Raw genomic sequence first — 12824 nt, forward strand, 5'->3', positions numbered from 1 at the left:
TATTTCTCTGCGAGGTTTCAAAATCATCAAAGTAGCACTTTCATGTGCAGTTTTTAAAGGTTGTATCAATGACTTTATCCTTGATTGGGCCTTATACCATGGTTATAATCGCCAGTGGAAGCAGAGTCGATCTCTCATTTGCCATTATAAGAATGAATTGAGACCATTTGGAATAAACAGACAGCACTTTTCAAAGTGGCTCGTGAACCTGCATCATGTTGGTTAGCCTGTTAATAAGTGTTGTTATTTAGTCAGTGTGCAAACGACATGAGTTTTTATACAATAAATGCCAGGAGGAATTTTAATGGTAGCTGTGGTGAACACAATTCATTTTATTTGTGCGGCAATGTTCCCTCTAATTATTTTTATGTGCGCAGTCCCTTTAAATTTGCCATTTCTCTTCCAGCGGCAGGAGCTGGTGAGCGGCCTGCACGTGGCCGCGCACCTTCGGGGGAACATTGGTGTGCGGCCCTCAACAGCTCAACAAAACTTGTTAACCGGCGCTCCAGCCCAAATAATAGCCCACCCCTGCTCTACACTGTCCCATCAAACACTCCCAGGGCAGGTATAGCACGGGTTAGATACAGAGTAAAGCTCCCTCTACACTGTCCCATCAAACACTCCCAGGGCAGGTATAGCACAGGTTAGATACAGAGTAAAGCTCCCTCTACACTGTCCCATCAAAGACTCCCAGGGCAGGTACAGTACACGTTAGATAGAGAGTAAAGCTCCCACTGCACTGTCCCCTCAGTCTGTGGGTCTGATGCAAAGTATGTCCACTTCCAATCTGCCTGAAGAAACCCATTCAACTGAGATATTCTGAACCCTGAACGGTCAGAGTGCTGACACTCGGGGCACCTGTCTTATTTGAGTAACTTTCGGAATGTGTTATTAGACACTTGCAGAGATTGCCTGCAGCGGTTTCCTCTTCCCATTTCCTGCAATTCCCAAATCTTCTCCCAGCCGCATTCCACCCCGAACCCCTTGTCCTCGGACACACTGATCATAAAGAGAAACAAGACACAGATGTGAAGCTGTGAACAATGCAGTAAGTTTTATTTATGAATGCAGCCCATTACTCTGACAGCAGTAATACAGGGTCAGGGGTTACAGGACCTAAACAATCAAACAGAGCCTGCTTCGCGTGAAGGAAGGTTTCATTCAGTGAGAACGTGGAGAGCTCGGGCTGGTGGGAATCCATCACTGGATCATTCAGTGTGGCGATACGCAGCATTGCCGAGGGAAGCAGATCATTATTGGGAAAGGCACCTCGCCTGTCCTACAGCTGCCCGCACGACACACTCCTCCAAGCTTGCTGCAGAACACTAAAATCCAAAATGAAGAATGAATTGATTGATGGTCCTGTACACAGAGGGAGGGAGAACAATGACGAAACATGAAGCTGAGTCTGTCAGTGTTACTAAGACTGACTCTGGACCACACATGAAACTTAACTCTTTTATACTTAATGAAACTCCACACCGCTCCCCCTCCCCCAACCTGTACAGACTCACTCTTTGTCCTGAAGGGCAGCCCATGGGGATTTCCTCAGAATGGAGCCCACCACACCTGCTATCTGAGACCAGAGACACAGAGGAAAGATCTGACATTGATGGATAACCTTTCCCGGCACCAGAAGGGCCCAAAGAGTTTCACAGACCATGGATTGTTTCTGAAGTGCCGACACTGTTTTGTAGGAAACGCGGCAGCCAATTAGCTCACAGCAAAGTCCCACAAACAGCAAATGAGATTGGACAGGATGGGGAGTCTCTGCTCATGTTGGTTGAGAGAGTGATGTCGGTCCAAGACACCGGGAAAACTCCCAGCTCTTCAAATAATGTCACCAGATGTTTCCTGCCCCATGGACAGGTAGACAGGGTCTCTGTTTAACGTTTCATCCACAACATGACACCTCCAACAGTGCAGCACTCCCCCAGTGCTGGGCTGTATGTACTGGACTGGGGCGTCAACCCACAACTTGTTCACTCAACTCCCAACTGGGCCAAACCGACACCCAGCTACTGACAATTGATCATTTCACCGCTTGCCTCCTCTACTTAGTCCGTGTGAAGGCTGCATAATTATTCCAATTAAATAAACCGGCTTTGAAACCATTTTGATCCCATTCCCTGCCCTCATGTTATGAAAACCCGACTCATGTCTAGGGACCGGTTCCACAGGCACCTCCAGCATCGCTCCCAATTCACCATTCTTCATCTGAGACTGGACAGTGAGTGTGGGGGAAAGGGACTGAAGGATCTCCCGCTCCTGTCCTCACAGGGTCCGCACTCGCACACTTTGCAGCGGGTAGCAGTGATCGGGAGCAACAACTGGGAGTTTCCCCTCCGCAGTACCTGGGTACTGAGGCCAATTACAGAATCTCCCAACCGGGTCAATGCTCTGGCTGAGATCCGCCCACTCGGCACCGGCCAGTAATTTGTGCTTTTATTGCTGGTCTGTTTGGATCAGCAAACACCCGCCATTCCCTCGACCCACTGAGGTACCCGCTGAACAATCGGGCGATTTACCTGAGGAAATGGTTCAGATTAAATTATTCAGACTTTCTTACAATCTCACAATAACCTTCACTCAAGCAATCAAACCATGACGTTCAAACAGAGAATACAATAGTTTAAAAAATAAAGCTGCCTGAACACTGGCTGCTGGAAGATCGGAGAAAATTACTTTGTCTAAGTGACCTGCGTTGAGAAGTTATAGCAGGGCTGGACTGAGTCAGCAGCAGGAATCCAACAACCAAGAGCAGAACTTTCAGCATCTTCTGCAGAATTCCTCAGTCAGGTTCAGGCGGCTGGAGTGGAAATGTTCTGAATCCAGACTCAGAATTTGCTGCATTTATAATCACACACACGGGGAGTGGCTCTGCTCTCTGGAGATATCCTGGGAAAAGGCATTTCCTTTCTGTGCGACGTGGATCAGTTGGCAGCTGGACCCAGTTGGCAGTTCTCTGTCTTTCAGAAGGCAAGGCTATGTGTTTGGGCCCAACTCCAGGTCTTAACGCATGAGCTCAGCTGTCATGATGCGTCAGGTACAGGAACAGGACATTTAACCCATTAAAAGTTCTCAGTATTATCATGCAATCATAGAAGTTTACGGCGCAGAAGGACACCATTCAGTACACTGTGTCCACGTCGGCTAAGAAAGAGCCATCCAGCCTAATCTCACTTTCCAGCTCTTGGTCTGAGGCCTTGTAGGTTACGGCACTTTATGTACATATCCAAGTACTTTTTAAATGTGATGAGGGTTTCTGCCTCTACCACCCTTTCAGGCAGTGAGTTGAAGACCCCAACCGCCCTCTGGGTTAAAAAAGTTCTCAGCTCCCCTCGAATTCTTATACCAATTACTTTAAATCTATGCCCCCTGGTTATTGACCATTCTGCTAAGAGAAATAGGTCCTTCCTATCCACTTTATCTAGGGCCCTCATAATTTTACACACCTCAATTAAATCTTCCCACAGCCTCCTCTGTTCCAACGTAAACAGCCCCAGCCTATCCAATCTTTCCTCATAGCTAAAATTATCCAGTCCTGGCAATATCCTCGTAAATCTCCTCTGTACCCTCTCTAGTGCAATCACATATTTCCTGTAATGTGACGACCAGAAATGCACGCAGTACTCTAGCTGTGGCCCAACTACTGTTTTATACAGTTCAAGCAGAACCCCCCTGCTCTCATATTGTCTGCCACGGCTAAAAGGAAAGTATCCCGTATGCCTTCTTAACGACCTTATCTGCTTGACCTGCCACCTTCAGGGATCTGTGGACATGCGCTCCAAGGACTTTCTGCTGCTCTACACTTCAGTATCCCACCATTTATTGATTATTCCCTTGCCTTGTTAAACCTCCCCAAATGCATTAGCTCACACTTCTCCAGAGTGATTTCCATTTCCCACTCTTCTGTCCTCCAGACCAATCCATTAATATCTTCCTGCTCTCTACAGCTTTCTTCCTCTCTATCAACCACACGGCCAATTTTTGTATCATCTGCAAACATCGGAATCATGCCTCTACATTGAATTCTAAATCATTGATATATACCACAAAAAACAAGGGACCCAGTACTGAGCCCTGTGGACCTCCACTGGAAACAGCTTCCAATCACAAAAACACCCGTCGACCATTACCTTTTGTTTCCTGCCTCTGAGCCAATTTTGGATCCAACTTGCCACTTTCCCTTCGATCCCATGGGCTTTTGCTTTTCTAACCGGTCTGCTTGTCAAAAACCTTGCTAAAAGCTCGATCTCCATATCTCTGATGCAATGGATGTCTATTACCAATCTGCCTGAAGAAAACGTTCAAGTGAGATATCTTGAACCCCGAACGGTCAGAGTGCTGACACTCTGGGACACCTGTCTATTCTCAGTACCTTTCTGAATGTGTTATTAGGCACTTACAGGTTCCCTGCAGCGGTTTTCTCTTCCCATTTCCTGCGATTTCCAAATCTTCTCCCAGCCTCATTCCACCACTGAATCCCTTGCCCTCGGACAGACTGATCCTAAAGAGAAACAAGACACGGATGTGAAGCTGTGATCAATGCAGTAAGTTTTATTTCTGAGTGCAGCCCATTATTCTGACAGCAGTAACACAGGGTCAGGGTTTACAGGACCCAAACAATCAAACAGAATCTGCTTCCCGTGAAGGAAGCTTTCATTCAGTGAGAACGTGGAGAGCTCGGGCTGGTGGGAATCCATCACTGGATCTTTCACTGTTTCGGTTTGCAACCTCCGAACCCACCGGGGAAGGATAATGGGGCAGACAGATACGTAGGGCGAAGTGGAGCAGCCGCCAGGACTGGTAAACTATTCCAAATAGAGATTCAGTTGCTGAGGGTTTGCAGGAGTTGTTTGCTGCTGTTAAATACCAGAATCAAATGAATCAGCTTGCAACAAATGAAACAGAAAATTCAGCACTTTCTACAGAGGTGAATGGCCCAGACACATTGGTACTGAATAGTATTTAGAAAGGAATAGACCAAGGGGAAGGGGGATCACAGCACACACCATACACACACAGACAGTAAACACAGACACACACATAAAAAAATGCAGAGACACACCCACAGAAACACAGACTCACACACAGGCCTTTAAACACAGACGTATAAAGAGCCAAACAGATCAACTGACAGACAGGCACACATTTGCAGACACATACACGGGTCTCTAAATGGTGAGAAGTTAGGAATTGTAGATGAAGAGTGAGATTTAGGACTCCAACAACAGAAATCACTAAAAGCTAGTGGATAGGTATACAAACTAATTTAAAATGCTAATGGGGTATGTTGGCCTTTATCTCGAGAGCTGGAATTCAAAGGGGATGAAGTGATGCTTCAGCTGGACAGAGCTCTGGTTAGACCGCACCTGGAGAACTGCATTCAGTTCTGGGCACCGCATCTCAGGAAGGATATATTGGCCTTGGAGTGGATGCAGCGCACATTCACCAGGCTGACACCGGAGCTAAAAGGGCTCAATAATTACGAGGACAGGTTGCAGACACGAGATAAGTATTCCCCTATATGTAAGGGATTAACTGGTGATATAATTGTGTTTAAGATCATAGAATCAAAGAATAGTACAGCACACAAGGAGGCCATTCGGCCCATGAATTCTGTGCCAGCTCTTTCGAAGAGCAAGCCAGTCAGTCCCATTCCCCGCTCTTTCCCCATATCCCTGCATTTTTTTCTCCCTTCAAGTATTTATCCAATTGCCTTTTGAAAGCTACTATTGAATCTGTGTCCAGCACCCCATCAGGCAGTGCATTCCAAATCCTAACCACTCGTTGCATAAACAAGTTTTTCCTCAAGTCGCCTCTGGTTCTTTTGCCAATCACCTTAAATCTGTGCCCTGTCGTTATCGACCCTTCAGAGATTGGAAACAGTTTCTCTGTATTTACTCTATCTGAACCCTTCATGATTTTAAACACCTCTATCAAATCTCCTCTTCACCTTCTCTGCTCGAAGGAGGACAACCTCAGCTTCTTCAGTCTGTCCGTGTAACTGTAATCCTTCAACCCTGGAACCATTCTAGTAAATCTCTTCTGTACCCTCTCCACAACCTTCACACCCTTCCTAAAGTGTGTTGCCCAGAATTGGACACAATACTCCAGCTGAGGCCAAACTAGTGTTTTATATTGGTTCAGCATAACTTCCTGACTGTTGTACTCTACGCCTCTAATTATAAAGCCCAGGATCCCATATGCTTTATTATCTGCTTTGTTAACCTGTCCTGCCCCCAAAGATTTGTGCACAAAAACCTCCAGGTCTCTCTGTTCTTGCACCCCCTTTAAATTTGTACCATTTAGCTTGGATTGTCCCTCCTCATTCCTCCTACCAAACTGTATAACCTCAGACTTTCTGCGTTGAATTTCACCTGCCATGTGCTGCCCAATCCACCAGCCTGTCTATGTCTTCCTGATGTCTATTACTATCTTCCTCACTGTGTTCTACACTTCTAAGTTTAGAGTCAGCTGGAAGTGTCAACATTGTGCCCTGCACCCCCAAGTCCAAGTCATTAATGTATATCAAAGACAGCAGTTGTCCCAGTACTGAACCCTGCGGGACACCACTGTATACCTCCCTCCAGTCTGAAAAACAGCCATTCACCACATCTCTGTTCACTATCCCTGCTGCTACTGCCCCTTTTATCCCACGGGCTTCAGTTTTGCTAACAAGCCTTTTACATGGTACTTCATCAAAGGACTTTATAAAGTCCATATACACAGCATCAACTGAACTGCCCTCATCCACCCTGTTACCTCGTTAGAAAACTCAATCCAGTCAGTCAAAATTTTAGAATGAAACTATTCCATCTAGTGGGGGAGTCCAGAACAAGAGGGCATAACCTTTACATTGAGAATAGTCAATTCAGGGGGTGAGGTCAGGAAGCACGTCTTCACACAAAGCCTGGTGGAAATCTTGAACTGTCACCCAAAAAAGCTGCTGAGGCTGGGGGTCATTTGAATAGTTGTAAACGAACATTGATAGATTATTATTAGGCAAGAGTGTTGTGTCTATACCTACACAGACACAAACAGACATCCAGACACAAATACACACACACAAAACACACAGACACTCTTACACAGACATTCAGACAGACACAGAAACACACAAATTACAGACAGACACACAGACTGAGCAGGAGGGAGAGGGTTACGGTTGTAGGTGGATGGAAATCAGTGTCAGAGATTTTAAACAGGATTCTGAAGGCACTTGTTCAGCACGTAACAGCTAGTCTGCTGATTTAGGACATCTCACCTTCCCAATAGTTTTTTTTTACTTTTATCCCAACCTCTTCCTATTTGCTTTTGTCATCCTCTCCTTTATTCACTGAAGTAGCCAAATTACTATTATACCTTAGTTTGTATGTTAGAATATGTATAATTTAGTTTGTATGTTAGAATATGTATAATGCAGCACCAATGTACAAGGTGGAGATAATAGGTTAATCCCTACCCTGAGTTAAGCGATATAGGAGGACTGTATATTGCATTTACCCAGCTAAGTTTTAAAACATAATTAAGTGACTTCAAATGCTGAGATTTTAAACTGCAGAACAACTCATGGGAAGATTAAGGAGGATGTCTGTTTGGCCAGGTGAGACAACACATATGCGAGATAACGCACCTAAGAATTCGTTTATTGTAAATCACAACAGGGTTCCATTCTTCAAAGTATGGTGGGGCTAATCAGAGTGTGCTCGCTTTGCAGAGGTAACCCGAGACGAGGCCACAGTCTGTGCTTTGCACGCCTTAACAAGGACTGTTATCTTAAAACATGTAACACGCAAAACCACCTGGCTACGGGCAAATGGATGGTTGTAGAGCAATTAAGATGAGGCCCCACAGCCAGGAGGTGACGGGACCAACCGATAACAGAAAATGTGGGATTTGTGGGTGGCAGATGATGAAATGTCACAGTTTATAATTGCCATTTAGCTATAACTCTGTATATGCTGAATAGCTTTATCCCCGCCCCTAGGGAGGGGGGTTTGATTTTTGTATAATTGTGATTGTTGCTAGGGAATATTGTGATTGTTGCTAGGGAATCGGTGGAGTCGGATCTGAGAGGGGTCTCAGAAGGTTCGCCCCAGGCCTGTGAATAAAGACCGTTTTGAACCATTCTTCACTCGAAGTCTGTCATCTGCACCAAAGCTAAGCGTCGACTTTGTATATCACTTAGTCCGCTGAGGGGGGAAAGGGTTAAGTGTTGACCTGGCACAACACCTGGTCCACTTTTCACGATACAACAACTGGCGTCACGAACAGGATCACAGACTCTGACCGGTCGACAGGGACGACAAGCTAAGAAGGGTGAGTACGTTTTAAATTAACACCCATAAATTAGAAAGCTCAGAACGTACTGTGAGATCCGGTAAGGCTGTGATTAAAAGAACTAAAGTTGGCAGAGACAGACTCGAGAAAGGGGCTGCGGTCTAGTGAGCTGGGAGGCAGCGAATCCTCAGAGCCGTTGAGACAGCAAGGCCTCTAGGATAAAGAGGTAGATAAGTGGGCGAGAAAGACCTACGAGTGAGCCGGGAGATGGCAAAGCCTCTAGAGCAGAGAGGCAGATAAGTGGGCTATAAAGATGTACGAGGAAGCCGGGAGGCGGCAAACCAAATCCTCAGAGCCGTTAAGACGGCAAGGCCTCTAGGGTAAAGAGGTGGTTAAGTGGGCGGTAACTCCTACGAATAGTGGATCCTTGGGAGTCACGGGGTGACCAACACGGACATGTGTGGTTGCCTATCCTAAACGCCTAGCCTGAGCCCGAATTAAGAGGACGTAGTCCCACGTGACAGCCAGGACCAAGTAGGTGTAGGGAACGAAACACCACAGGATCGTGACCCCGTGATGAGTGAGTGTGTGCAAAATAAGTGTGTGTGAGTGAGTGAGTGACAGGGTAATATAAGAACCATTGAGAAGTAAGTCGGAAGCTATATAGAATGCCTAAAAAGGATGCAGAGATAAAGAAGAAAAAAAATCTAATTTGCAGGCTAACCAATTTGAAAACTCAGCAAAGGAAGAAAAAAAACAAACAGGGATTTGGAAAGCTAGGGGAAGCTGTTGAGTCACCGATTTAAAAAGGAAAAAAGGTAAACTTAAAGCTTTACCAACATGAAAGTTATTAACATCTGTACCGAGACAAATAAAACACAAGATTTGCTTGAGTGAAAGGAACCTTAAAAGTATGCTGGATTTCAGGTTGTATGAAATTGTGTGTTAAAGTGTGAAGGTTTTCCTGACTATGAATATTTAAGAGGTTACAACATTACTTTGTCTGACAGTCCGTCCTTAAAAAAAAAAGAAACGTCTGCTGTGTGTTTTAGCTCCACCAACTTCTCTAAAAAAAAAAAAGAAGCATTTAAAACCCTTTTGTCTTGTCTTGGATTTTGGAAGTTTTAAGAATGTGCGAATAAGATTGTGGCCCCAGAATGAAAAAACCTACTACAATTTAAGTTAAGCTGAGAAGAGCAACAAAAAGTTTGTTTAGCAAAAGATTAAGTTTCAGTCTAAGATTTAACCTTGGAGTTATGAGGTAAATTAACCTATTAAAACCAGACTTTCATTGTGGCCACAGTGAATTTCTGGTTGGTGTAAATTGGTGCAGTCCGAATTGAATAAGATAACTCCACTCCGCAAGAACGTCCGGTAGTGGCAGGTCCCTCTACAATATTTAATTAACTACGGTACTGGGAGCCCTACAGAATGCGGGACTAAAGTTAAACCCTAGAAAGGTACAGGTAGGGAAGGACGAAGAAATCTACCTAGGATACCTAATGACACAAGGGAAGAGACAAATGCCCAAAAACAGATGGGAGGGGCATTAGGACTGGCTGCATGCTTTGATTACTTACAAGCAGCTAGAAATGGCAGCAGGAAGGGACAGCGCCAGAGAGGGGAAGGGGATCCAAGGATGTTTGTTAACGCATTGATAGGGGGCCGGCAGTGCAAAATGTTAATAGACACAGGAGCCACAATCTCTTTGACAGACTTACCCTTGCCCCGAACAAAACTTTCAATTAATGTAACAGGAATCGGTGGACGAAAAATCAGGGCTTACAAGAGCGAAACAGTTTTACTAGAAATAGGATGTTGTGACAGAGCCACCAAGGGACTCTGAACAACTGTACATAATTCCCTTTAACAATCTGTTAGCTACAGTCTGAACCTGTATCCTTCTTTGTATTGTTGGAATGTTTGGAGCGCGGGCCCTTTAAGAGCAAGCTCCAACGTGATGACGTCATGCCGTCGATCACGTGATCCCCGAACGGAACGTGATGACGTCATCCGTCGGGCTGGGCAGACAGTCCTCGTGGAATCTTGATAGTGAAAAGACCTGTATCTGAAGTTCTCCTGCTGCTGTTTGTTTTTACCCAGTTAACTTAACATTAAACATCGTTGGTTTAATTACCCGAGTCAAACTCAGTCTTTTAGATTAGGAATAAGTGCATTCCTACATTGGTGACCCCGAAGTCTGCGGACAGCATTCGCAGAAGAACAATGGAAGCCAACTCTGTTGCAATGAAGCTGCCACAGTTCTGGGAGCAACAGGCGACCTCCTGGTTTGTCCAAGCCGAAGCCCAGTTCGCACTCCGGAACGTTGTTGCGGATGAGACCCGTTACCTTTACGTGGTCTCTGCACTCGACAGCTCCACGGCATCACGGATCATCACTCTGCTAGAGAACCCACCGGCCGCCCGCAAGTATGAGACACTCAGGTCTTCAGCCTCACTAAGTCTGAGCGCGCCCACAAGCTGCTCGCTATGCCCGGGCTCGGGGACTCCAAACCATCCAAGTTAATGAGCCAGATGCTGGTGCTCCTGGGCGCCGAACTGGAATGCTTCCTCTTTAGGGAGTTATTCCTCAGCCAGTTACCGGAGCCAGTTCAAGCTGCGTTGGCCCGGTCAGAAGTCACTGATTGCGTAGATCTAGCTGCCGAAGCGGACAAGGTTTTTGCAGTCACACAGCAGTGCTGCGCAGCCACGAGGCGTCCCACCCCCACGGACACCGCCCCAGCCCCATAACCTACAGGCTTGTGCTTTTACCACGCCCGTTTTGGCGCGAAAGCAAGATGTTGCCGCCCTCCCTGCAGCTTCTCGCCCAAAAAAAACAACCGCAAATCTACAGCCACCCTGCCAAAAGCAGACCAGCTCTAATGGGCACCCCGCAGCTGCGATGGCGATCGGAGGGTCTGGAAAGCTTCTTTTCATCACCGACTCCCTATCAGGGCGGCGATTCCTATATGACACCGGGGCGCAGTGTAGCATCCTACCCGCATCAGCTCTGGATATACAAGTTGGGAGACACGGCCTTCCCCTCGAGGCGGCTAATGGCGGGGCTATTCGAACCTTTGGTAAACGCCGAGTCCAGGTGTGCTTCGGCGCTCAACGGTTTGAATGGGAATTCATCACGGCCAAGATCTCTCAGGCCATCCTCGGCGCAGATTTCCTGTGCGCCAACAGTCTTCTAGTGGATGTCAGGAACAGGCGGTTGGTAAATGCGGCCACGTTTCACTGTATTCCTTGCCACCGCAGTAGCGCCATGTCGCGCACCGTCTCCTGTGTGTTTCCAACGCCGAAAGAGTTCACTCGTCTGTTAGCAAATTTTCCAGACCTGTCCAGGCCCACTTTTTCTTCAGCAGTCATAAAACATGGTGTCGAACGCCACATCACCACTACCGCCCCCCCCGGGCTCGGCACCTCGAACCGGTTAAACTCGCGGCTGCAAAGGTGGAGTTCGCTGCAATGGAACGGCTTGGGATTATTCGCAGATCCAATAGTCCCTGGTCTTCACCTCTTCACATTGTCCCGAAACCTGGCGGCGGATGGCGGCCATGCGGCGACTACCGACGCCTGAATGACGCCACTACTCCTGATCGTTACCCGATCCCTCATATTCAGGATTTTTCCGCCCACTTGGCGGGTAATTCCATATTTTCCAAAGTTGACCTTGTTCGTGGTTATCACCAGGTTCCTGTGCACCCGCAGGATGTCCCGAAAACTGCCGTTATCACGCCATTCGGCCTTTTTTGAATTTCTTCGGATGCCGTTTGGTCTGAAGAATGCCGCGCAGGCTTTCCAACGCTTGATGGACTCTGTACTTCGGGACCTCAACTTTGTATTCGTCTACCTCGACGATATTCTCATCGCCAGTACCAACAAGGAGGAACACGTTGGTCATCTGCGCACTATTTCGTCGCCTCAGCCAACACGGCCTGATCATCAACCCGGCCAAGTGCCAGTTCGGCCTACAACAGATCGATTTCTTGGGACACCGCGTAACATCAGAGGGCGCAATTCTTTGCACACCAAGGTGGAAGCATTAACAGCTTTTCCTCAACCGCAGACGGTTAAGGCCCTGCAGGAATTTCTGGGCATGGTAAATTTCTATCACTGGTTCGTTCCTAAAGCAGCCATGTTAATGCAGCCCTTATAAGAGTCCCTCAAAGGCAAGTCGGGTAAAGACCCCATAAGCTGGACGGGTGAAATGGACCGCGCCTTCAAACACACCAAAAGCGCTTTAGCCAATGCGACCATGCTGGCACACCCGCTGCCAGGAGCCACCATCGCCCTTACTACAGATGCTTCAGACTACGCCATTGGCGCAGTGCAGGAAGAGTGGGTGAATGGAACGTGGCAGCCCCTAGCATTTTTCAGCCGCCAAATGCGGCGAAACGAGCGAGCCTACAGTACCTTCGGCCGGGAGTTGCTGGCTCTTTTCCTGGCCATCCACCATTTCCGGTTTTTGTTAGAAGGACGTCCCTTCACCGCGTTTGTAGACGATAAACCATTAATGTTCGCCATGGCCAAGAC

At 47.0% G+C, this 12824-nt stretch overlaps 1 long non-coding RNA gene across 1 annotated transcript in view; it reads right to left on the reverse strand.

The window, feature by feature from the left end:
* Nucleotides 1-1029: 1029 nt before the first annotated feature.
* LOC147095382 (uncharacterized) overlaps nucleotides 1030-12824 on the reverse strand; it is a 51742-nt gene continuing 39947 nt past the window's right edge. Inside the window, exons 3-4 of the long non-coding RNA XR_015074791.1 lie at nucleotides 4410-4510; nucleotides 1030-1325 (exon numbers count right to left, since the gene is read on the reverse strand). This is a non-coding gene — a long non-coding RNA (uncharacterized LOC147095382). The remainder of the gene's footprint in view (nucleotides 1326-4409; nucleotides 4511-12824) is intronic.

This window comes from Somniosus microcephalus, unplaced genomic scaffold (genome assembly GCF_052327205.1).
Source record: "Somniosus microcephalus isolate GS21.2 unplaced genomic scaffold, FLI_Smic_1.0 unresolved_chr1, whole genome shotgun sequence".
NCBI lineage: Eukaryota > Metazoa > Chordata > Chondrichthyes > Squaliformes > Somniosidae > Somniosus > Somniosus microcephalus.